At 33.0% G+C, this 25,897-nt stretch overlaps 1 protein-coding gene and 1 long non-coding RNA gene across 8 annotated transcripts in view; one reads left to right on the plus strand and one right to left on the minus strand.

The window, feature by feature from the left end:
- Positions 1–609: 609 nt before the first annotated feature.
- On the minus strand, positions 610–24,989 carry LOC145252518 (uncharacterized). Of its 2 annotated transcripts, none has more exons than XR_013863611.1 (2): positions 24,937–24,989; positions 610–776 (listed from the first exon to the last, which is right to left on the minus strand). It is a non-coding gene; the product is annotated as an uncharacterized LOC145252518 (long non-coding RNA). The 2 variants fall into 2 exon arrangements; XR_013863612.1 differs by lacking the exon at positions 24,937–24,989 and adding an exon at positions 17,323–17,740 and having other exon boundaries at positions 641–776.
- LOC145252515 (uncharacterized) overlaps positions 8,966–25,897 on the plus strand; it is a 93,729-nt gene continuing 76,797 nt past the window's right edge. For 2 of the 6 annotated variants that reach the window (XR_013863609.1, XR_013863608.1), the window contains exon 1: positions 8,966–9,394. The gene's annotated coding sequence lies outside the window, so the exon portion shown is untranslated. Of the gene's footprint in view, positions 9,405–25,897 lie in introns of all 6 variants that reach the window. The other 4 variants (XM_080112059.1, XM_080112061.1, XR_013863610.1 and 1 more) reach the window with 3 other exon arrangements.

Genomic DNA, 25,897 nt, shown 5'->3' on the forward strand with positions numbered 1-25,897 from the left:
GTATTCCCAAAGAAATATGGCAAGGGTTTTTACAGTAAAGATTAAAAACTTGTTTTTTTTTTAAATAATGCGGTAATAATTAAGTACTTCTGACATGTCAATTAAGTAAAAATCATTGCGTTTAGATGAAATTGACATAAAATCAGTAGATACCATTATTATTTGTTTTTTATAGATTTTTTCATTCTCTTAATTTTACTATTATAGTGTAGTTGCAACCTAATTTGTTTTGCCGATCCAGTATTGTACTTTAACTTTTATTTTTGTTTCGTTTGTTACATTCCTTAATTGCACCATTTTGCTTTATATTTATTAATCTATATATATAAAGTTAGGTATGAATGGAAGGAGTTTAGTCACATTAGTGGACACATGGTACTTGTATATTGGTTTGGAGAATAAGTTTGTAGCGTTTTTATATTTTCTTTTTTTTTTTTTACTTTTTGCTTTTGTGGATTGGGAATCGTTTTGTGATCGCAGTTCATTTCTTTTTTTTTTTTTGTCAATTCACGATTTGTTTGGTGACCGTTCTCCTTCAAAAGTTCTTTAAAACGGTCTTCGTTGAGTTCAGAAGGTCTTCCATCGCGGGGCATGTCGTCGACGTCAAAATCAGCATTTTTGAACTTTGCAAATCATTTCTGTGTTGTAGACACCTTCTCTGTATACCTTGCAAATGTCTCTGACTCCTTCAACTGCTTTTTGGCCTCGACGAAAAGCTAAGAAGAACAAGCGTCGAAAATGTTGCTTTTTACCACCCGGATATTTCATTTCTAAGCCTAAAAAGTAATAAAAAATTGAATTAGCACAAAAAGACAATTAGCATAATTTTGTACAGCAGGAAAAGTTCTATCAAACAAATATTATATACATTTTGTGAAAAAGTAAAAAGTAAAAATAAGAATGCATGAAAATCCTACAAACTTCTTCCCCAACCCAATAGAAGAAGGGCCGTGTTATCATCAGAATTTTCTGGGCAGTTTTATATAAAACCTTTCAAGGTGCCAAAATGCTGAACCAATGAAACTGCAGTAGCTAATGTTATTCAAAAAAACTTTCATCTGCTCTCATCGATTTATCATCAAAAAAATAAATATTTATCTTGATTTGAACAAAAGAAAAAGAAAAAACAATCATATAAAACATTTTTAAAATTTTAATTTCTATCATCGGTTTATTATGATAAAAAACTAAATATTCATTTTGATTTGAACAAAAAAATCTCTCGCTTTCTTTCCCTCTCTCTCTCTCTCTCTCTCTCTCTCTCTCTCTCTCTCTCTCTCTCCTCAGCCGTCTGTGTGTGTTTGTGTGCCCACTAAAAACTTTTGTTATCCTCGTTTAAGCAGGATGAATGTGGTACCGTTAGAAAGAGTGATCTCTCGGAAATATAATATCGAAAAAATAGAAATAATAGACAATTATTTCATATAGAAATGTCGTTTTGTTTGAAGGTGGGGTCAAGTAAAACGGTTTCAATACTGCTTGTTAATCATGCATGTGCAAACGGTCGATTCATTGTTTCATTTTAAAAAGCTAGATTTACAATGTCATAACATCTGTGTTGTCATGGTCCGATCGATAACATGTTCACCTATGAACTTAATTTTTGCAAGTTTGTGCCCATCACGCTGCATTATTTTTCTTTTTTCACTCTCCTATCTTTTAAGATTCTCAACTTTATTATGCACCACACAGCAATTTTTTCTTTTGATAACACAATAAGATGGTACCCAAGTCCCGTTTTTTTCTTTATTATTTAACTATATTTTATGACTGGGCAACGTCGCCCCTTCCCCAGCTAATATATATATATATATATATATATATATATATATATATATATATATATATAAAGGTGAACCTCTGTTACTAAAAATGCAGCAAAAACATAATTTTGCAGATTTGTTAGTCGCAAACAAAACAATGTTGTAATGGTTACCTCTTGAAAAGCAATAAATTACCAACTGAGAAAAGTTGATATTTGGAATTGGAGGATTATTATATTACACTATATATGCTCTGGAAATAAATAAAAGCATTCATTGAGCTTGGACTTTTTTCAAAATTTATATTAAAATTTTTTTTAAATATAAAAAAGTTTTAATTATGAAAATTTTTTTTAATCCATTACAATTGGTATGTACAAACTAACCTATATATATATATATATATATATATATATATATATATATATATATATATATATATATATATATATATATATATATATAACTAGCAGGACCCGTTTCTCAGCATTGCACAAGGATTTATGAAAGAATTTTGATTTAAGTTTCAAGGGAATTTTTAGTTTCCTGTCAGGTATAAAAAAATAATTCTAGCAGAATTAGACCCGGATCCTAGGGATTTTGCATAAATTATGGTTCTGACTCGACCAGCAGTCACCAGATTAAGCCTAGCAAAGTAACAGATACAGACGAATATCCAAACAAAGAAACCGAAAAAAAGTATAAATACAATAAATTAAAAAAAAATCTACTGTAAACTTACTGATTCGAATCGTTCGGCTGGTGTTAATCGTGACACCCTGCACTGAAGAATCCCGAAAGGATGAAACACTAGTGTCTGTAGGTATTTAATTATCATAGTAAAAAAAAAATAATTATGACAGCCCCTTTAAGAAATTCATTTCTTATCGTTGAGCACTTTCAGTTGAATTAAAAGTCGGTCAATTTAGCTCTTATGCATAGATCATCGTATAACGATTAGATCACTGTCTGACTGACGTAATGAACATTTAAATTAAAATGTTTAAAATTCAACGTTATTTCACATGGTTAATGGTAGCCGAATGGATACGGTCTCCGCTAATCGAGCCAGAGATGTCTTGTGTCGCGGGGTTCGAATCGTTCGGCTGGTGTTAATCGTGACACCCTGCACTGAAGAATCCCGAAAGGATGAAACACTAGTGTCTGTAGGTATTTAATTATTATAGTAAAAAAAAAAATAATTATATATATATATATATATATATATATATATATATATATAGAGAGAGAGAGAGAGAGAGAGAGAGAGGTTAGGATAATTAATTGGAATTGAAAAAATCGGAACTTTTCAGAGTATCAGAATCGGAAAAATGTGTGCCTATTTTTCGATGCCAAAAACAACTCTTTTAATTTGCTTTTTTATTTGATTTTCTTTAAAGAAAATTCTTCTACTGCTGATAGAAATACTAAAATAATGAACATCTATTGATTTAAACTATTAGTAAAACTAAAATCGATAGATCAGCAATCACAAGTATATCTTTACGGTTGAGAATATATCTGCACATCTAACATGTGTTTTTACGATAATCGTGAAAAATAGCAACTTTATAGTTTAATATTTAGATATTTATAAAGAATTGGAATTGGTAATTGTACCGGAATTGGGGATTTAATACGGAATCGGTAATTGTATCAGAATTGGAAAAAATATTGGAATCGTCCCATCTCTAATATGTATATATATATTTATTACCGTTTTATCTGCTTAGTTACACATGTTTCAGTTACCGAATCGTATCAACGATCCAATAACTTCATCAGACTTTATCGTTACTTTCATGGAAAGTGTTCGACTGAGCTTCAGTCTATGGTACCCCCTCGCCAAACTTTCACAAGAAACACTCGTCTAGCTGAAAACACTATCAATAATTCCCCCCACTCTTTATCTGTGCCTAAACCTAAACGTAGATTCCATGAACAAAGCTTCTTTCTTAGAACTGCACGCCTGTGGAATTGTCTTCCGTTTTTCTGCTTTCCGGCTGACTACAATATGGTTGTCTTCAAGTCTAACGTAAATAAGTTCTTGATGAGCCGTTCCATATAAGTTAACAAATTTACTGAATTTTCATTACTAATGATTACTATATTGTCCAATTTCTACTGTACACTCTTTAACCTTTATCCTTGAGTGGCCTCTTGGCCTTGATAATGTGGTGATTCCTGTGTAAAAAAAAAACAAAAAAAATAATTATGATTAGGAAAAAAAGATATTAGAAAAAGCACAAAAAAAAAAAGGAAAAAGAATTTCAATTCCAATTCCACATCAGCAGCAGTTAAGTTTTAAGATTTAAGAAACATTGGAAGGTAGTAAGGGGCGAGGGGAGTTTAAAATATTAAACCAAACATGGATAGGAATAGAATGAGGGGGAGAGAGAGAAAGAGTAGAAAAGAAGGGCGTAAGATAACCAATTAAGAGCAGCGAAAACCTAGCAGAGTAGGAATATGTAGAGATGAGGAACTACTTCCTCGAAAGATGGTGAGATACTGATCGTGTCACTCTTTGGAAATAACGTAAGATTTTAATGTAACACTTAAATGTGTAGATAATATTGTTGTAAAGTTACATAAAATAGTGGCTAATAGGCAAGACTTAATAAATGTGCATGCGTCATGCGTTGTTGCAAACCTACAGTATTTTGGTTCAGAGGGAAATTTCTGCAATCAAATTAATATATATAGGATTATGTTATCTCTATATAAATAAAATGAACTCATTTTTTCCCGTCTGATTTTTACATTAATAGGATTAAAAATCAAGATATTTCATGCAAATATAATATGCACAAACGGCAGAACAATATCTGAGGTGTGTTATAGGCTTATTATTTCTCAAATTCCTTGATAATCTTAGATTTCTATACTTTTTCTGCTGAGAAGTCACGGCCAAAATCGGTTAAGATCAATGGAAGTGGTAAAATATTTTCTCTCTAATAAATTCCTCCTCCCCCTGCCACCACTTAACACCGTTTGGGGATCGTTCACAAGGAACAGTTGAGAAGAGAACACCGGTTTGGCTTCGTAGTTCTTTCATGTGAAGTTATTTAAAATCACTAAACTGAGCTGCAGTGCTCTGTGGCATAGTGGTTAGCGTACTGGACAATTCACATTATATTTTCACGTTCGCGCCAACCTACCGTAGTCGTTTTTTTTTGTTTTTTTTCTAAACAACTGGAATGGACTTTTCTTGGTGGCCGAACTGTTAACGTTGCAGATGTTTTTTTTTGTTTTTTTTTTCACACTTTATTTTCCTACTTTTACTCATGCCTCCGGGTTTGATCCTTCCTACTTACCTACCATAACATTTTTTAAAACTCCCCCCCCCGTCCCGGAAACAAACACTCGGGCAACGCCGGGTACCCCCGCTAGTCAAAGAATAAATCTTTAACACAGCAAAACTTATCAAGATTAGAAAAGCTCTACACTATTAAGAGGAGCAAACAAATATATTAAATGAAAGATGAGGAATAAAAAGTATATATCTTTATTATATCATCAGGAGAATAAAGAGAAGTAAAAGGGGAAAATTAAGAAAAAAGAAACTTCTTTAAGCTATGGTATTTCGAAGCTATATGCTTCTCATCAAAAGAGGAGAAGGGCTAGAATTTTTTGAACACCTTAAAGTGTTTTAATCCGGATTTAAAAAAGTTTTTGGATCTTATTTTCTTCACTTTCAGATCGTTTTATTTATATATGTACTTCGTATCCCTTATTTACTTTTTCTATCTCCTTTTTTCTCCACTTTCTTATCTATCTTCCCTGTTGTTATATAGTGAGATGCAGGGTGTCCAACCTTCTCGTGGGTATGTTTGCAGTACCTGATGAAAGAATGGAACAATTATGAACAAATAAGGAAATCACTCACTGTTATATGATGATATTTTTTTTTTTTTTTTAAATAGGAATCACCACATTATCAAGGCCAAGAGGCCACTCAAGGATAAGGGTTAAAGAGTGTACATTAGAAATTGGACAATATAGTAATCATTAGTAATGAAAATTTGGTAAATTTGATAACTTATATGGAACAGCTCATCAAGAACTTATTTACGTTAGACTTAAAGACAACCATATTGTAGTCAGCCGGAAAGCAGGAAAACGGATATACACACACACACAAACACACACGTAACGACAATACAAACATAGTACATGAAAGGTTACAAGTCCAAGTATGATAACAGGAACGAACGGGAATGATGCTCAATTCTCTATGTTTAAAGTCACTGTGTAGTTCTTCCACTATGTACTTCCGGTCGTTGATCTTGCGAGAAGTCATGAGAATTTAAAGTCTAGGACTACAGACAAAAAGGAGGCAACTTTGCCCAAAGAAGTAAAGAATTACTCCCCTTGCATTATACTTTTGTATCGTCCTAACACCTATCTTTTCCTTTTTTCTTTTCTTATTTGCTTTTCTTTAATGATCCCCATTATTTCATAGTAGCCTATATTTTCCTTTTTTTTTCTATTACCTACATATATACTACCCTTCTGATTTACTCTTATATATTGTACCTATTTTTAATATTTTTTAATTATTTTTTTACCATATTATCCTATTCCTTCATAATCAAATGTTATTAAGCCAGTTTTTATCTATATTTGCATTTTGTATAATTCTAGCCCTTCTCCTCTTCTGATGAGAAGCATTTAGCTTTGAAATACCATGGTTCAAACAGTTTCTTTCTTATTGAAATTAGGGCTACAATGTATTCTTTTTTTAGTACCAGAACCTGTTGTCCTTCTCTCATATGTTGTGTACCGCCTTACATATTTTATATCCTTTTACGTTGTCTTTGACAAACTGTTTAGCTTAGAAAACGGTATGAAGTTAGATCGACCAAAACGTTGTGGAAAAAAAAAAAACTAAGATGAGAATAATAGTCAAAATAATCCAAATAATACAAAAAAAAAAAATAATCATCAATCGTCATCTCAAAAATATATAAACATTAAAAAACAGAATGGAACAGGATTTATTAATAAAAAGAAAAGACTTGGCGCTATTTGCGTTTTGAATTTCTAATGGCTATGTTGTTGGGAAAGCAAAAATCCAAACATTTTTCACCATTTACCAATAACATCCAGCGTGAATGCTCCTGAAGACGGTCGGAAACCTCCGACCGTTTTCAGGAGCATTCAGGAGCATTCATTCATTGGCCGGAATGCTGTGGGAAAAACTGTGAAGTGATTGTCTCCAGGAGCTTTGATATATTGCCTGAGCTGATTATTTTATTACAAACACATCAGTCAATTCTGGCTAATCTCATATATGTTCCACCTATCTTATCCTATCCTGGGTGACACCACATATTCTGCTAGTATGTATCTTCCACCTATTTTGGGAAAATCTATGTGATCGGTTTTCGGCCAGAAATTTGGCTGTTAAGGGGTCAAAGTTCAATGATTTGCCCTTTGTGAACTCTACCAAACTCCTCCAACAATTTTAGGTCTACACACTTGAAATTTTAAATATAGGTTCCTTGGACATGGACTTAGCTTAATAACTTGATTTGAGCTCAAAACAATAAATGTTAAGGGGTCATAATAGGGATCAAAGTTTTAAAAAATTTGACCTAATTAACTCAGACAATTTCTGGTCTAAACATTTGAAATTTTATATAAAGGGTATTCAGAGATAGGGCAAGCTTTTTCATTGGTTTGGGTCGAAAATTTTTACTTACCAATATATAAATGTATGTATGTATGTATGTATGTTTGCATGTCTGCCTAAAACTTTTGACAGAGGCGACGGATTTTACTAAGATCAATATCATTTTGAAGTTCGACCTTTCATACAACAAATATCGAAAACTTGGCTAAAACATTAACATCTTCACCTTCAACTAGGCATTTTTCTACAGGGGGGGGGTCGCTTTTTTCGCCGATATTTTTGAAAGATATCCTCTTCTTTCGATTGTCTAGCTTTAATGAAAACATAAGTCACTTCAGGTTTGGCGGTGGTCGTAACCGCAGAGATGACAGGTTTTTTCCCCATTCTTTTCCTCCTTTGCAGTTCGGGTTCGAGCCTGCCTTCCTACTACCACTTTCTTTTTTGCTCAACATACACCTCCAAACACTCGGGCAAGGCCGGGCTGAAATGCTAGTCCTCTATAATATAAATCTCACCTGTCTGTTTAAATGTATGTATGTATACATGTATGTATGTTTGTATGTCTGCCTAAAAAGTTTTACAGAGGCGATGGATTTTCACAGGATTGGTAGCGTTTTGAAGCTTGACTCTTCGGATGACAAATATAAAAATTTGGCTAAAAACATTAATTCCTTCACTCTCAACTGGCCACTTTTCTACAGGGAGGGGGTCGCTTTTTTCGCGGATATTTTCGAAAGTCATCTCCTCTTTTCGATTAACTAGTCTTAATTTAAACCTACGTCACTTCCGTTTGGCGATGGGCTCAACAGCAAAGACGTCACTTTTTTTTTTTTGTTCTTTTCCTCCTTCGCAATACGGGTTTGAGCCTGCCTGCCTACTACCACTTTTTTTTGCTCAACACACTTCCAACCATCTGAACAACGCCGGGCACCCAGGCTAGTAAAAAATAAAGAATCTATTTAAGTTCAAAACCCTTCAGTGACTTTTTGGACACCATGTATATTAGATTATGCATATGAATTTTTAAACCTGCCAGTCTTTTCATAAATATCTCCACATTAACAGTTACATGATTTGAATGTTGTTTTCTTCACAAAATTACTATAATTGTTTTAAAAACAATTTTAAAAAATCTTTATGATGTAAGTGCCCGTCACGTAAATTGATTAAGTAATTTTTTTTATATATAGGAACATTTTTTTTACGATTTTTAGCGATTTTATTCGTAAATTGTATCTTCAACTAAGCTGATTTGGATCTCGGTAGTTCGAATTGAGTTGTCTCCTATTTATTTATAAAACATTCAATGTTTTTTTGTTTTGCTTCGTCATAAAATTTGATTTTCTTACTTTAAAAACCTACTTGATCAATTTACGTAAGTTGTGGAATATGGCATCTCCGTTCAGTGACGGATTTTAAGATTTTTTTTGTACTCTTGTTTCGAAAATAAGTTTAATTCTAAATAAGCACAAAAAAATGTTGTTATTTTGATGTTATATATATATATTATATATACAAAAAACAACAACAAAAAAAAACAACTCAACTTCCGATTGCGCAGACGACTCACCGGAAGCGGAAGTAGTTTCGACTCGTCTCTCGCTAACAAGACTAGAAAAGAGAGTAGCTTTCAATTGTGGCGTCTGCCCTTTAAACACTCCCCGGGGGATAATGAAAGCAACAACAACACGGTATGCAGATGAATATAAATGGTTTTAATTTGTAGACGCTGTAAATTAGCCGGAACTTTTATTTTAACGGGGAAAAATACCCCTAAAAAACTTGTCCTATAATTATCCCCCACCCGCACTTGTCATTGGAAAAGCCGGCTTAACTTTTTTTTCCTGCATGGATGGGCAACCACAAGAACAGGTCAACCAATATTTTAATTATTTTCTCCGACTGACACTTTCTTGTAGCCGACAACGACGATTAAAGCAAGATAAGATAATATCAATAAAGCGTAACCCAACAACAACAGCCTATTTTGCAGGTGGTACGTATATGTTAGTATTCAAATACGCTTCAATCCACTTCTATTCATCTTTGGTTATATACGCATATATATACGTGCTATTTTTTAAAAATAGAATTTTCGAGTTAAATACAATTTTTTTTTCTTTTACGATATCTTAAATTGTTAGGTGAAAGTGCAGAATCTTAAAAAAAATGAAAAGCCCTCCCCCTTCCCATGTTTAATAACGTTTCTGAATGTTATTATTTCAGCACGGTCTGTATTCTGCATAAGTACCCATCTTTGAAAAAAAAAAAAATACAATCTATTTATATCGAATGTTGGTTTCTTAGTTTTTAACTTTTATTTATTTTATATTTATTTTTTTGCTAACTTTTAGTCGCGTAATCACAAATCCGAAAGAGAAAACGGAGACATACCTCCCCCACCTTTTTATATTTTATTCTTGTAACGGATTTTAATTTACTCTGAAATTTATTGTATATTTTCGTTAAATGTTTGGTATTTATGCAGGATCTGCAAAGGTACCGTGCTTTTTTTTTTTTTTTCTTAGTATATTCGATATTTGTCGTCTGGAAGAACAAATGAAGAAGCCTTGCCATTAAAAAGACCGGATTTACTTGTCAACGATGGGAACCAGTGAATTTATTAGAGATACATTGGAAAACGTAGGTCTTAATCTCATAATACTTGCCAGCGACAATTTTAAATGTGATATTCGGGGTTTGTCTTCGAATCCAGAGATTCGAAAAGTGGGCCCCAAAAAAAAAACAAACAAACAAAAAAAAAAAAAACGAATAAAAACAAATATTAAGGGGCAATGTTGACTTTATTAGTCCGCAATATGGCGGAAGTGAACGGATAGAAAAAGTGGACGGAAACGTAGATTTTAGCGAAACGACTGTACAGCCGGGAGCCCAGAAAAAAAAACTCCACTGCTGATAACTATTCTGTTTGAACTAGACTGTAGTTTCACATAACATTTTAATAAACAAGATATCTTAAAAGTTGAATTTCATGGCCCTTTCTGTGCATAAAAACGTTTCTTGGTTATCATCAGTCGAGTTTTTTAGTTTTTCCATTTCATTGTTTTTATTTTTCATTGTGTTTTGGCAATTATGCAGAGAAAGAACCATGAAATTCAACTTTTACGGTATCTTTTTTATTAAAATGTTATGTGAAATTATGTCTAGTTCAAACCAACTAAAAAAAAAAAAAAATTTTTTTTTTACCACGTAACCCTCCCCCTCTCAACCACCCCATGTTAAGAACGGCTTTCGAGATTGGGGGCAGGTGTTTATTCCGAAAGCCGTTCTTAACATGGGAGGTTGGGGTGTTTATAATACGCTGGGGCATTCGGTGTGTATCAGAATCTTGGGGGAATTTGACACCTAACAGAAAACTGCGAATAAAATATAAAACTCGTAATTTCTCTTAAAGTGGGTTTATTTTCTGTATGGAATATACTTCCAAAATAAACTATTAAAGTTTAAAAGATAATAGAAATATTATTTAAAAGTGTTTACAAAGTTGCGCGTTCAACCAGCCATTTTTTTGTTTTTTGTTTAAATCGCTGAAATTTTTTCTATTAGTTCAATTTTTTACGATATTTTCAGGGTTAATGTGAAATTTTATGCTCTTTCCAATAAACCGAATATAATATTTAAGACAAACGTTTTTTCTTTTACCCCCCCCCATTTTGAAATGTCTATTAAAATTTAAATAATTAATTTACTCACCAAAGTTTTATATCACAAATTGAAGATAAAAGATCGATAAATAAAATATTCTAATTTAAAAGTTTTTTATTAAAAAAAAAAAAAAAAAAAATTCACTCGATAAATTAAAAATAGGATAATCAAAAACTCGTATTTCATTAAAAAAAAAAAAAAAAAAAAATCGGTCGACTGGATTTTTTGTTTAACGGCAAAAACTAAATATGTGCTTTTTTTTTTTTTTTTTTTTTTTTTTTTTTTTTTTTTTTTTCAACTACGGAAGTATCAAAATACTAATTTTGGTTAACAGCACGCAATAAAGAGATATTAATTATGACGTTTATAAGTCACCGTAAGATAATCGCGAAAAAATCAGATTTCTCTCCCTTTATTTGAACAGTCAATTGATCTGAGTTTTTTTTGTTTTTTATCCTTGTTTAAAGTATTTTATTTAAAAAGGACATCGAATATAAGTATAAATATGGATGAATTCTTAATGGAAGTACACATTGAATAGAATTTTTTATAGATTTTTTTATATATATATATATATTTATAATCGAACTAAGTAAAATTTCGCTGATTTTCTTTAAAGAAAACCGATTTAAAAAAAAAACAAACATATTGCATAATTTGCTATTAAACTAGTTATTTTTTAATTTGGTCTTTGCTCCTTTAATGGAGAAAAATTAGGGTTTGAATTACATTTTTCAAGTAGTTTCAAGTTTCGAAAGATAGTAAGTTTATTTATTCAAGTTCATATAGGGCATTTTTAATGGCCGATTCTGATACACCTACATGGGCACGTAAAAATTTAACAATTTTCGGTACTCATGCAGAGAGTGATCCATGCTGAAATGTTATTTAAAAAGTCATTCTTAACATGGGGAGGGTGTTTTGTATCTATTCTGTACTTTAACCTTACAATTGAATGAAAAAACAAAACTTAAATTAAACTTGGAAATATGATTTAAAAAAATAGTGCGGATCACTCTCTGCATTAGCACCAGAATTTCTTAGTTATTAATATCAGTCGAGTTTTTTTTTTTTTTTTAAATCTGTACAGTCAACTCGCTAGTTTTGTTAAAATTTGCGTTCCCTTCCACTTTTTCCATCTGTTCACTTCCATCTTGTGGACTAATAAAGTCAACATTGCCTACCAAAGGTAAGTCCAAGTCGCTCTTTTACCTAGCTATATAAGTTTTAGTGTTAATGTAAAATGTTTATTCGGTTCGAAAAAAAGTGTCGAGCATACACGAATACAAGAAAAAAAATGGCTGTGATATCTCTTATCTTTGAAGTCTCGACAAGGAGTTAAAAATAAAAATATACAAAATATTGTTAGAAACCAATAAATGTTACGGGAATGTTTATTGGCTGGTTTCTAGCAATATTTTGTATATATGAATGCTTATTGGCTGGTTTCTAGCAATATTTTGTATATATGAATGCTTATTGGCTGGTTTCTAGCAATATTTTGTATATATGAATGCTTATTGGCTGGTTTCTAGCAATATTTTGTATATAGGAATGCTTATTGGCTGGTTTCTAGCAATATTTTGTATACATTTTAAAGTCATTGTTGAGATTTCAAATACTTGTGTACAAACAACGCTCGACACTAGTTTTTTGAACCGAATAAACATTTTACATTAAATAAAAACACTAAACACATATCCAGCTAGGTAAAAAAAGTGACTTATCTTGCCTTTGGTAACATTTACTTGTTAATTAAAAAAAAATATTAATTACATATTTTTTCACTTTAAAACTTTAATAATTTTTATTTTAAAAATAATAATTCATAATATTCGTTATTTGACGGCGTAAAATACTGATGTGACCCTTCTAGAGTTATTGAACATTGCCGGGACTTAACTGCAAGACTGCCAAGAAAGTTCTCTTCCGTAACCCCCTTTTTTTTTTTTTTTTTTTTTTTTTTAACGGGAATCACCGATCACGTGAGTCACAATATTTTTCTCGGTGCTGGTCACAAAGTATGTGTTCAATTTAATAGAACGTTATAATTGAAAACTGATCCCGCGACAATGTCAATTTTTTTATTTTTTTTTAATCTGAAAGTTAAGTTTAATTGAGAAACATATTAGTAAATTTACTAAACGTCCGCCTAATTTAGTTTTATTTATATAGATAAGAAAATTAGGTACTAATGCAGAGAGTGATCGATCCAATCTGTTTTTTTGTTTTTTTTAAAATTGTACGAGGAGCGTGTAAGTAATGCCCCTGACCCACTTCCTATAGCAGTAGAGCAACAAAACTTGGCACAGTTATTAGTCTTTCTCTACATAGGAACCACCCAGAGTTATGCATTTCTCCCATCGTTTGATGCAGCTCTGGAGACCGTTTTTGTAGAACACCCCAGGTTGGTCCTCCAATCACGACGTGACTTCAGAAATCAAGGCTGCATTATCTGGGAAACGCTTTCCTTTCAAAAACAACTTCACGGCTGGGAAGATGTGAAAGTCGGAGGGTGCAAGGTAAGGAGAATAGGGAGGGTTTCATAACCACACGCCCATGCTTCTGATCTGGCGACATGCGAGTTGTGGACGGAGTGTTGTCCTGCAGAAGGAGGGTACATTTGCTGATCTTGCCCCGCCTCTTGATTTTGATAGCTTCCCTTAATTTCAAAAGTGAAGTATAATAGGCTCCTGTAATTGTTGTACCCTTTGCTAGGAAATTGGTCATCACTACTCCGTTCTGGTCCTAGAAGACTGTGAGCATGACCTTGCCATCGGAGGGCTGCACCCTTGCCTTCTTTGGAGGTGGTGAGTCCAAGTGCTTCAACTGCATTGACTGGGCTTTGGTTTCTGGATCATAGTGATGGACCCAGGTTTCATCCTGTGTAACCAGTCTTTTGAAAAACTTTGACTCGTCTTTTTGGCACATCTCCAAATTCGTCCTCGAGCACTCGATGCATTCTCACTTCTGGAATGGTGTGAGCAATCTGGGAATCCATCTGGCAGACACCTTATGTATATGCAAATGGTTATGAATGATAGTTTCCACAGACCCTGTACTAATCTTGGGCTATTTGGCGAATAGTAATGCGCCGATCTTCCAAAATGGCAGCCTAAACTTGACGGACAGATGCCTCATCAATGGCAAGGGAGGGGGTTGACCAGGTCTGGGAGCTGTTTCCACAGACTGTCGGCCATGTTTGAATTCATGATGCCAGCATTTTACAAGGTCATATGATGGGGCATTATCACTATAAGTTTCTTTCATTTCATCAAGTCTCCTGTGGTGTGCGTCCTTTCAAATACAAAAACACTGCTCAACATTCAACTGGCACCATTTCACACCTGACTCAGTTCAAGCACCTGTAAAACAGAAACCACAATTAGTTCAGAGCTGTAATTTGCCACATAACCCAGTAGAGATATAAATCATTACACATGCAAAATTTCAGCTTGATCAGACAACTGGAAGTGGACAGGGGCATTACTTATTGCACGCCCCTCAAACACTATCACTAGTTTCCCTCCACTCTTTATCTACGCTTAGGTTTAGGCACAGATAAAGAGTGGGGGAAACTAGTGATAGTGTTTTCTGCTAGACGGGTGTTTCTTGTGAAAGTTTGGTGAGGGGGGGGGGCGCATAGAATGGAGCTCAGCCGAGTACCTGCCATGAAAATAACGATAAAGCAAATTTGCAACATCTACGAAGTCTATTTTGAACTCTACCAAGGCAGGATAAGTCCTTTCTAGCAGCTCCTGCCCAGATGTGGCAACAGTACTCCATCCTTGGACGTACCTGGCTCTTATATAGAGAATTGCATCAGCAGTGAGATATCTACTGGATCGATAGAAGGATCCCACCATTTTTCCAGTGGCCTTGGCAACGGATTTAATGCATGTGTTCCATTTAAGATCAGGAGTAAAGGTCAAGCCCAGAAGCTTGTCAAAACGAGGCCTCTCCAAGACGAGAGCCATTCATTTCAATTGATGCCAGATGTGGATCAGAGCGTTGATGATGTAAAGATAAAAGCTTGGTTTTAGATGCATTAAAAGTAACAAGCCACCTCTTTCCCCATTGTACCACTTGCTCAAGATCAGAGGAGAGAGAATCAGAACTTGGTCGTTTACGGTCTTAGATGTGCTACCATAGATAGAGATAGTAGTGTTATAAGCATAGATGTCTACAAATGATGTAAGGATGTGATTTGGACGATCATTGATCTAGATCAGGAAGAGTTTCAGCACGGATCACTCTCTGCATGAGTACCGAAAATTAATTTCACTGTAATTTTCAATAAGTTATTTAAATTATGCTAAATACTTATTATTTTAAAGTAAATACCAAAAAGTAAAAAAATAAAATAAAACACAATTTACAAAGTGTATAATATGTAAATAGAACGTAATGTTTACAGGTTTTCTTTTTTAGTTTCAAGAACCAATTTAGTTTTGTAGTTGCTTTTCGACTGTTGTGCTTGTGCGGCTATTTGACCTAATGAGTATCCATGGGGGCCGATCTTTATAAACACTCAAGTTTTTTTTCTTTCTGTTCGGATAATGTGTTCGCTAAAGGTGAAACGAAAGTAATATTTGTAGTTTCAATTTCTAAGAAGCCGAAATATGTTAAATATAAATTTTAGTACTTATGCATACTGTGCTGTGCGGAAATAACATTTAGAAGCTCATTCTTAACTTGGGAGGATGTTTTCTGAGTATTCTTTAATTTCACCTAACAATTTAATAAATAATAAAAAAAGACGTCGTAAAATCTGAATATACAGTATTTGTGGCCTGGACGACCAAATGAAGATTTGCCATTAAAAAGTTGATTTGTATTTAATTTTTATCTATTTTAATTTTTTAGGAGTATTCGAGTTTGTTTTGAACGAATATCTGAATTACACAACTACCATTAAAATGACGGTCATTTATTTGAAATCGCGACAATGACTTAAAAAAATACTGAATACTGTTAGAAACCTAGCCAATAAATGTTCCTGCAACATTTATTGGCTAGGTTTCAACAGTATTTTGTACATTTTTAACTCTTTGTCGAGACTTCAAATGAAACCCCACGCGGCCATTTTTTTTTTTTTTTTTTCTTGTGCTCGTGTACGCTCGAGCGCTCGACACTACTTATTTTTTCAACCGAATAAACATTTTACAATAAATAAAACCCCTAAAAACTTGTCCAGCTAGGTAGAAGAGTAACTTATCTTGCCTTTGGCAACATTTTTTTTTTTTTTTTTTTTCGAATTTCTGGATTGTAAAACAAACCCATAATTTTTATTTAAAACATTCAACGAATTTATTTAATTTAAGTAACAAAGTATAAATGACGATTCGATTGCAAAAGTGCCCAAAGTGCCTTATCAAAACAAAAACAAACTGATTCGGAAAAAGACTAAAATTTATATTTTTCACCATTAAAATAATTTTTTTTCCAAATCGGAGATTTTTCCATTTTTAATGACATGAATTCACCTTAAAAAAAAAAAAAAAAAAACTAAAAAAAAAAAACTAAATGAATTTGATTATTTTAAAGTCTAAAACACCTGCTTCTTGTTTTCAATTTAATTTTTGTAAATTTACCATTTTTTTTTATATTAAAACATTTTAAATAATGCAAAAACATTCCCATTTTAATCTAATCGACATAAAAAAAAAAAAAAATACGTATATATATTAATACACTTTTTTGTTTTTGAAAATTGTGTACGTTTTCAGCGTCCCAAATTCTTTTATTTGTAGTTTCAAAAAACTTTTTTGTTTTTAAAGATATAGTAACAAAAATTCATAATATTTCGTTATATACTATTTCTTTCTAAAGTTTTAAATCAAGTCGTCCTTAGCTAAAATAGTGACTTTGACGTGGTTGAAATCCCACCCCCGGTTTATTAGCACACACGAACCATAATACTTGACTTTTCGACTTGTGTTTTTCTTATTTTCTTTCTCATTGTATATCGATTCCTGTTATTTTATATAATTCTTTATGAATATTTTTTTTCTTTAACTAAATCTTGAATTGCAATATAATATTGAAAATACATTTGGGACGCTGAAAACGTACGTAACCGAAAATAACATTGGACTATTTTATTTATTTATTTTTTTTTTATGAAACTTTCCACAGATTCGTTCAATTTTAATATTTTAATCTTAGAATTAATATATATATATATATATATATATATATATATATATGATTGGAATTTTTTGGTTCATAACCTTTTTCACTTTTCTTTAAATCTACCTGTTTTGTTTTCCCAACTGTTTCTGTAGTTTAATATCACTTGGCAAAAAAACAAAACAAAAACAAACCAAATGATTCGTAATGGATAGAAAAAAAGTTATAATTGCAGAAAAAATATATTAATGATAAATTTTTGTTTTCGATTAAAATATTTTATGAAATTTGATTTTATTACATTTTTTTATTAAAAAATAACTTTTGAATGTGACAATTCGAATTCCACTTGACGACAACAAAGGTGTTTCTTTTTTATTTATTTATTTTTTTTGTGGACGTGGGAGGACGAATGATTTAGATAATTAGTTTTTTATACTTTTAAAACTTTGTTTTTATGTCGACAGAGAAAATCCTGTTTAATTTAATTCTTTTGTATTTTAATTCCACTTTTCTTTATTAGAAAAGTTTATTTCCCCTCTGTCTGTCTGTCTGTCTGTCTGTCTGTCTCTCTCTCTCTCTCTCTCTCTCTCATGAACAGTTGTTCAATAATAATTTTAGAATAAGGGCTTCCGTTTTTATATTTTTTTAATTTACGAACAAAACTTTATATATAATATATATAAATAAACATCTTTTTGTCTAAAAACTTTAATTTTAATCAGCAATTAATATTGATTCGTGACTTTAAAGACTTCAAAAGTACTTTCGAATGTCGAAGGCTACGATGAAAACCTGTTACGGCTCTTTTTCTCAATAGTGTGGAATTCGAAAGCAATTTTAAAGCCTTTAAACTATTAATTCGTTGGTAATTACGTTGCTTAAGTAGACCAGACCGTGTTTGCTCGGTAAAATCCGGTAACCAATTACGACAGTGGAAAGTGACCACATAAAATGCTTCCTAAAACAAAACAAAAACGTTAATATTTTTACATTTATATGCATATTGGTAATACGTTTTATTTTATTAATTAGTTACCGCTGATCAAAATTTTTAAGGTCATTCTAGGATGAGTTAATGAGATTTTTTTTTTTTCTTTTACACAGGCATCACCACATTATCAAGGCCAAGAGGCCACTCAAGGATAAGGGTTAAAGAGTGTACAATAGAAATTGGACAATATAGTAATCATTAGTAATGAAAATTCGGTAAATTTGTTAACTTATATGGAACGCCGGAACGGCTCATCAAGAACTTATTTACGTTAGACTTGAAGACAACCATATTGTAGTCAGCCGGAAAGCAGGAAAACGGAAGACAATTCCACAGGCGTGCAGTTCTAAGAAAGAAGCTTTGTTCATGGAATCAACGTTTAGGTTTAGGCACAGATAAAGAGTGGGGGAAATTATTGATAGTGTTTTCAGCTAGACGAGTGTTTCTTGTAAAAGTTTGGCGAGGGGGGACCAGACTGAAGTTCAGTCGAACACTTTCCATGAAAATAACGATACATCAGAGACAAACGAAGTCTATTTTGAACTCTATCAAGGCAGGACAAGTCCTTTCTAGCAGCTCCTGCCCAGATGTGGCAACAGTATTCCATCCTTGGACGTACCTGGCTCTTATATAGATAGAGAATTGCATCAGCAGTGAGATATCTACTGGATCGATAGAAAGATCCCACCATTTTTCCAGCGGCCTTGGCAACAGATTTGATGTATATGTTCCATTTAAGATCAGGAGTAATGGTCAAGCCAAGAAGCTTGTCAAAACTTGAGGCCTCCTGAAGACGAGAGCCATTCATTTCAATTGATGCCAGATGTGGATCAGAATGTTAATGATGTAAAGAGAGAAGCTTGGTTTTAGATGCATTAAAAGTAACCAGCCACTCCTTTCCCCAGTGTACCACGTGCTCAAGAATTACAGGTGGCGATGAACAACACCTCAAGAGGATTTGAAACAATGAATGAAATGGTCAGCATTTGATTATTTAAGTGGACTGCTCGGCAAGAATGTTAAAATTGGACCTTAAAACGACTGTTGTAATGAGCAAGAAGCAGTCCTGTGGTATTGTATGCCACAGATGGGAAGTTTTTGTAAAGCAACTTTGGCCGTAAAAGTTCTGTTAGTTTTAGATAGACAGAGGAAGAAAAATTTATTTACAATGGTTGTAGACAAATTTTCGCTGTGAACATTTTACAGGAAGGAACTTGTGATTAGAGCTCAGTCGAGTATCTTGCATGAAAATAACGATAGAGTAAAGAAAGACTAGCAGTATCTCTTCTGTGAGAAAGGGGCTGTAGGTAAGAGATCCCTGGCTAGATTCAATTTTGTATTAAGGTAAAAAGGCTTCTTGGTGACACCTCGACAGATGTGGCAACAATACTCCATTTTAAAAGGTATTGGTTCTTATATATGGATAAAGGATTGCATCTGAAGTGAGGGATTTTCTGGAGTGGTAGAATTATCTTACCTTTTTTTTTTTTTTTTTTTTTTTTAGCAATGGATTTGATGTAAATATTTTATTTGGGGGTCCAGAGTGAAAATCGGTGTTAGGAGTTTGATACCAAAGAGCTTTCTCAAGGATCGAGCTATTCATTTCAACTGGCACAAGATAAGGATTTAAGCATTTGTGATAAGAGAAACATTTTTTCTAGAGGTGTTAAAAGTAAATCACTTTTTACCCAGCTTCAGACAAGAATTTGTAATCATCAATGCTGTTCATAGTGTTGCCATATACTGTTATCGGCATAGATGTCAAGAAATGATCTCTGAAAGCCCAGTAAATATCAGGAAGCAGGTTGGGTCCAAATTGAATCTTTGAGGCATGCTGACATACTATGTGCTTCTGACTTCTGCTCATCAACTACTTTTATAGACCTATCAAAGAGAAAGGGTTTGACCCTTGATAGGACATTTTCAAATATTCCATAGGTACCAAGCTTGTGAAGCAGACTTCTGTGCCAAATCCTGTCAAGGAGCTTCAACCAGAACTAGCTCCCATACTTACAAAGCTGTTTAAGTGTTATCTTAATGAGAATTGCTTCCAACACCCTGGAAAACTGTTAGTATGCCCTGTATTTAAGGTGATCGGTCATCTTCCTCTCAGTACAGACCTATGTCTCCTGTGTGTCATGAGTAAGTTGCTAGAATCTGTTAGAGAAGTAGTCTACCACCTCAGCAAAAATAAACTTAGTGATATTCAATATGGTTGGCGTTCTGCTGGATCTACAGCAGATGTGCTTACGGTTATATCTCATAGGTTTAGCAAATCTCTTGACGGAGGCTTCCTTTCTAGGGCATTTGCTCTTGACATATCAAAGGCCTTTGATAGAGTATGGCATAAAGGTCTACTTCACAAGATCTCTAGTTATGGTATAGCTCAATTATTAAATCATTTCTGTTTGATAGGTTCATAAGAGCAGTGGTTAAAGGGCAGAAATCAGAAGCTCTCGGTATTAATGCTGGAGTCCCTCAGGGGTCCATCCTGGGCCCAACTCTCTTCCTAATTTACATCAATGATCTTCCAAATCACATCCTTAGATAATTTGTAGACATTTATGCTGATGACGCTACTATCTATGGCAGCACATCAAAGACTGTTAACGACCAAGTTCTCTCTGATTCTCTTTCCTCTGATCTTGAGCATGTGGTACAATGGGGAAAGAAGTGGCTGGTTACTTTTAATGCATCTAAAACCAAACTTCTGTCTTTACATCATCAATGTTCTGATCCCCATCTGGCATCAATTGAAATGAATGGCTCTCATCTTAAGGAGGCTCCATGTTTTGACAAGCTCCTGGGCTTGACCGTTACTCCTGATCTGAAATGGAACACGTACATCAAATCTGTTGCCAAGGTCACTGGGAAAATGGTGGGATCCTTCTATCGATCCAGTAGATATCTCACTGCTGATGCAATTCTTTACCTATATTAGAGCCAGATACGTCCAAGGATGGAGTACTGTTGCCACATCTAGGCAGGAGCTGCCAGAAAGACCTTATCCTGCCTTGACAGTTCAAAACAGACTTCGTAGCCTAGTGGAGGAATCCCTTTCCTCTTCCCTGTAACCTCTTTCTCACAGAAGAAATGTTGCGAGCCTGTCTCTGCTTTATCATTATTTTTATGGCAAGAGCTTGTCTGTGCTCCAATCTGTGGTCCCCTCTCGCCAAACTTTAATGAGAAACACTTTTCTAGCTGAAAACGCTATCAATAATTTCCCCCACTCTTTATCTGTGCCTAAACCTAAGCATAGATTCCATGAACAAAGCTTCTTTCTTAGAAGTGCACACCTGTGGAACTCTTCCTTTTGCCTGCTTTCCAGCTACAATATGGCTGTCTTCAAGTCCAACATAAAATAATTCTTGATGAGCTGTTCCCCTTAAGTAATCCAATTTATTAAATTTCTCCTAACAATTATTATGGCATTGTCCCATTGACCACTGTACTCTTATCAACCCTTATCCTCGAGTGACCGCCAGGTCTTGATAAGTGGTGACTTGTAATTTATTCAATTTTCTTTAACTGCACTATCTAGTACGAGCATTTGATTATCTTGATAGGTTTCAATTTTAATGATAGTATTTATTATTTTGTAGGTGTGTGTGTGTATATGTGTATATATATATATATATATATATATATATATATATATATATATACACACACACACACAAATCTGATATATAATCCAATTTTAAACATAGCTGACGGTAGGTTTGTTTATATTTCATTTACCAATAATGCTAGGTTTTGATCTTTTTGTAGCACTATAAATATTAAATTATTGAGAACTTTGTTGGATTTTTTTTCTACCAAAGCAAATGTAATAAATAAAAAATAAGTCAAAGGTGAATAAAGACTTCATTACATCATCAGGTCAATAAGGAAAAAAAGAACCTCTTACTGATATGGCATTTCAAAACCAAATGCTTCTTATCAGAAGAGAAAGAGCAAGGCGAATTTCTCCACTTAACCATTCAGAACTTTACTATTTTGATAGGTTTGTTTGCTAAAAGATTTGGATCTTCATTTTTTTAAATTAAAATTTTTTTTTTTTATTACTGTGTGTGCGTGTATGTATATATTTAATAAAAATTTAATTATCTATATATGTACACGTTTTATCCTCGTGGAATATTCAGTATAGAGAATTACTATTGAAACCAATTGTATGATTCAAACCTCAGAACAACTCTACTTTTTTAATTAACTTTATTCTGGGTGGTCCAATCAATGAGGTTACTTTTAACTCTTATGAATGAAATAAATAAATCCTATTTGTATCAAATAGGCGAACACCTACAGTCAGTCACTTGAAAATAAACTATTCCTTGAATTTCATAGACCAAGATATGAAGGCTGCAAGAAATCATATCAAAACTAAAAATAAAGTGCTTGTATAGAATTCACCCTATATTAAGGCAAAAAAAATCTGATGTACATAAAATAAAGTGAAAATATATTCCAAAAATCATGTAAATTAATTTTATTTTTAAAAGAACATCAAATTTTATGAGTAACCAAGGAGACTATCTGGCCACCATTTTAGTCAAAACAAAGGGAGATAGCTGAACAATTCAAACTTGTGAGAAATATTGTTGTAATATCTATTAATTCCCATTGATTGCTTAATTATCTGATTTAAAAATCAAACTGCTTTATCAATTTGTGATATTTGAAATATTTCATTTCATCATGGTTACATACATCATGCGGATTTATTGTTTTTAATATAGGAATTCTGAAAAATAAAATAAATGATTATCTGTAATTACAGAAAATAAAAAGCACTAGAAACGTTTACAATACAAAATGAATAAAAAGCAATTTAAAACAAAATAATAGAACAAGGTAAATATCAGTAAAAAAAAAAAAAAAAGTAAATTTTTAATTTGTAGGTTGTTTTCCCTTTCACGATCTTGACTTTATTTCGGTGTGGTCAGCTTTGGTTGTAACTCTTTACTGAATTTTACCAATCCAATAAGGGCAACCATGTTGAGAATTAATGTTTATAGGTCTGCCAAATTACAATTATTTATTTAAAAAAAAAAAAATTCTTTTTTCTAATGAGCCATTACTCTAAAAGAAAATTTTTATAATGTTATGCACAAAGTAGCTAGCTATATATATATATTTATTTATTTTATCGTTTTTCATTTCAACAGTAATTTCTGGATGGACTTACGGATTGTATGGCCGTCCAGTATCATGGTTCCTTTTTCTTTCTAACAAAATGAAAGTAGGCAATTATCCAAAATAGGATCCTCTATCTTTTTTCTAAGATAATTTAAAAATTTCTTAACACATAAACAATACTTATGGTTCACAAATATGTATAAGCATCACAGAAAAGTGATTTTTTTTATATTTCTTTCTCTATACAAACTAATTCAATGACTTTTCAAATCAATAATATCGCGTGTCAGGAATCTTTCAGATTTTTATTTTTACCATGGCTCCACATGCCTCCCACGGTATTTTTGACTAAGTGAGAGACTGGTGATAGATGGCAACAATACTCCATGCATGGGTGATTGTGGCTTTGTAAACATACGATACGCTCTAGTGCGAATAATTGTCTTCATGAATAAACAGTAGCATGCTGATCAATTCCACTGTCTCAATACATGTCCATCCATCAGAGATGATTCAAATCCTGAGGAATATCAGTGGAAAAGAATTACTGTTACAGAATCTCTGCAGTATGATCAGAAACTGTGGTCATGTCCACTGTCATGCCAAACAAAGGTTTAGTTATCTCTCTTTTTTTTTTTTTTTTTTTTTTTTTTTTATTTTAAGACTATATTCTGAACGAGTGCTGAAAGGTCATCACTATTTAGGTTAAGGAACTGCATCAATTTTGCAAAAGTTGTCATCAATTTGTTTCTTACTGTGAGTCCTGGATATTTAAAGAAATTTTCACCTTTGTTTGCCCCAGACAAGCAAAACATACTGACATTTGAATACAAGGAGTGACTGTGATGAGAGGCTAGCTTAAGAGGGTCAACTTGAGTGGAGAGTTGGGCAACAAGATGTTTGTTCACATTACATTTCTGCATGTTGGTACAGTTGGGAAAACGGATCAAGGAGGGAATTCCAAAGGCAACCAGTTCCAAGAAAAAAAAAAACTATTAGAAAATCTTATATGGAAATCAACAATGAAATGCAATTTAAGTTGAGGGTATTTATGTACAAGTGCCAAAAGTTTGTTGCAGCACATCATGTGGTGCTACTTGTAAAACGAGCACAGGGATGTGGCAATGCAACAGGGGCTGGAGTGCAAACCTATTAGATTAGACATTTGCAACATTCTCAATTTAGCAACAATTCTTTATGCATAGTTGAATGATGACTTTATAGACATATATAGGACATGAGTTATTGTGAGTTTTTTAGTTGGGTAGAGGGAGTCTGCCTCTTGAGTATGACTTGACAGCATTTTCCATGTACTCCACTGCATGTATCTTGAAAGTGTGTGGCCAAGGAGTTTAAATGTTGCATTTTTGGGAAGGTTGCATTTAGCCATGACTTCATTCTACTTCAGAGTGGGGGTAATCTTTCAAGGATTCAATCCTTGCCTTGCTTGTAGAGGCATTTGATTTGTCCTCGTGCTAAGAATAGTGCCTGCCGTCATCAAATACATTTTTCTGTGATATGATCTTCAAGTATATTTTGTGGTGAGAATCCAGTTTGGAAGTTTTATAAAATGTATACTTTAATTTGAAATGATGTATACTTACTCATTTGAGCCATTGCTTTATGACCATTTACAGAAAGACGATGACAGCCTGAATAAAAGTCTAAGTTATTGTTTCATGATATAATAAGAATATCCATTTATTTACTTAAATTTTTTTTAAATATTTCGCTGAAATATAAGAATGTTTGTAAACATTTTTATCAAATGTTTATGATTTTTCAAATATTTTTTTCCAATTTATTTTATAAATATCTAAACATTTAGAAAAATATATGCAATACATTCTTAAAAGTAAATGAACATAAACAGTTTAGACATTATAAAGTCAATACTGAAATGAAACAATAACAAATGGAACTTTTTTTTTTTTTTTTTCCCAGCAGTAATGTGAAATCTACTGCCACCATCAACTTCCTATAAAGTGTCACGAAGCAATGGGTTAATATTAATGGTTGCCAGTTATCTTTTAATTAGTGTTTGTTCTCATGTCCATTCTAACAGAGTAGTAGTACCTATCATGGGTTAAATAGAATTTATCCTATGGCACGGCATTTAAACTATCCCTGACAACATTGGGTATCCCCCTAACTTCATACTGACATTCATATCAACATTTTCTATCCAATTTTTTTTTTTTTTTTTCCTTACCTATTTCCTAACCCGATCAACTACTCGGATTCACCTTTCCAACCATATAAATTATTATACAAAATAGCATGCAGTTGTAAGACCTCAATTTGAGTTTTGGGATGGTTATCACTACTCCTAGGTCCACTCTCTCTGTTAGTACCTTTTGAGTACTCCCAGGTTCACTCTGACCTAGAGGAATGCTAGTACTTGAAGTCCCATCTATGGGGTTAAATTGAATGTCTTTTTTTTTTTTTCTTACTCTGTCTATGCTATTTTCCACTTACTCTAATTTCACATCAACTATATGCAGTATGACACAAAACAGCATCCAGTGATGTGATCCTAATTTGGGAGTATGGAGTCATTCCTTG

The sequence above is a fragment of the Euprymna scolopes genome, chromosome 29, assembly GCF_053919585.1.
Source record: "Euprymna scolopes isolate OS-2025 chromosome 29, ASM5391958v1, whole genome shotgun sequence".
In the NCBI taxonomy this organism is placed as follows: Eukaryota; Metazoa; Mollusca; class Cephalopoda; order Sepiida; family Sepiolidae; genus Euprymna; species Euprymna scolopes.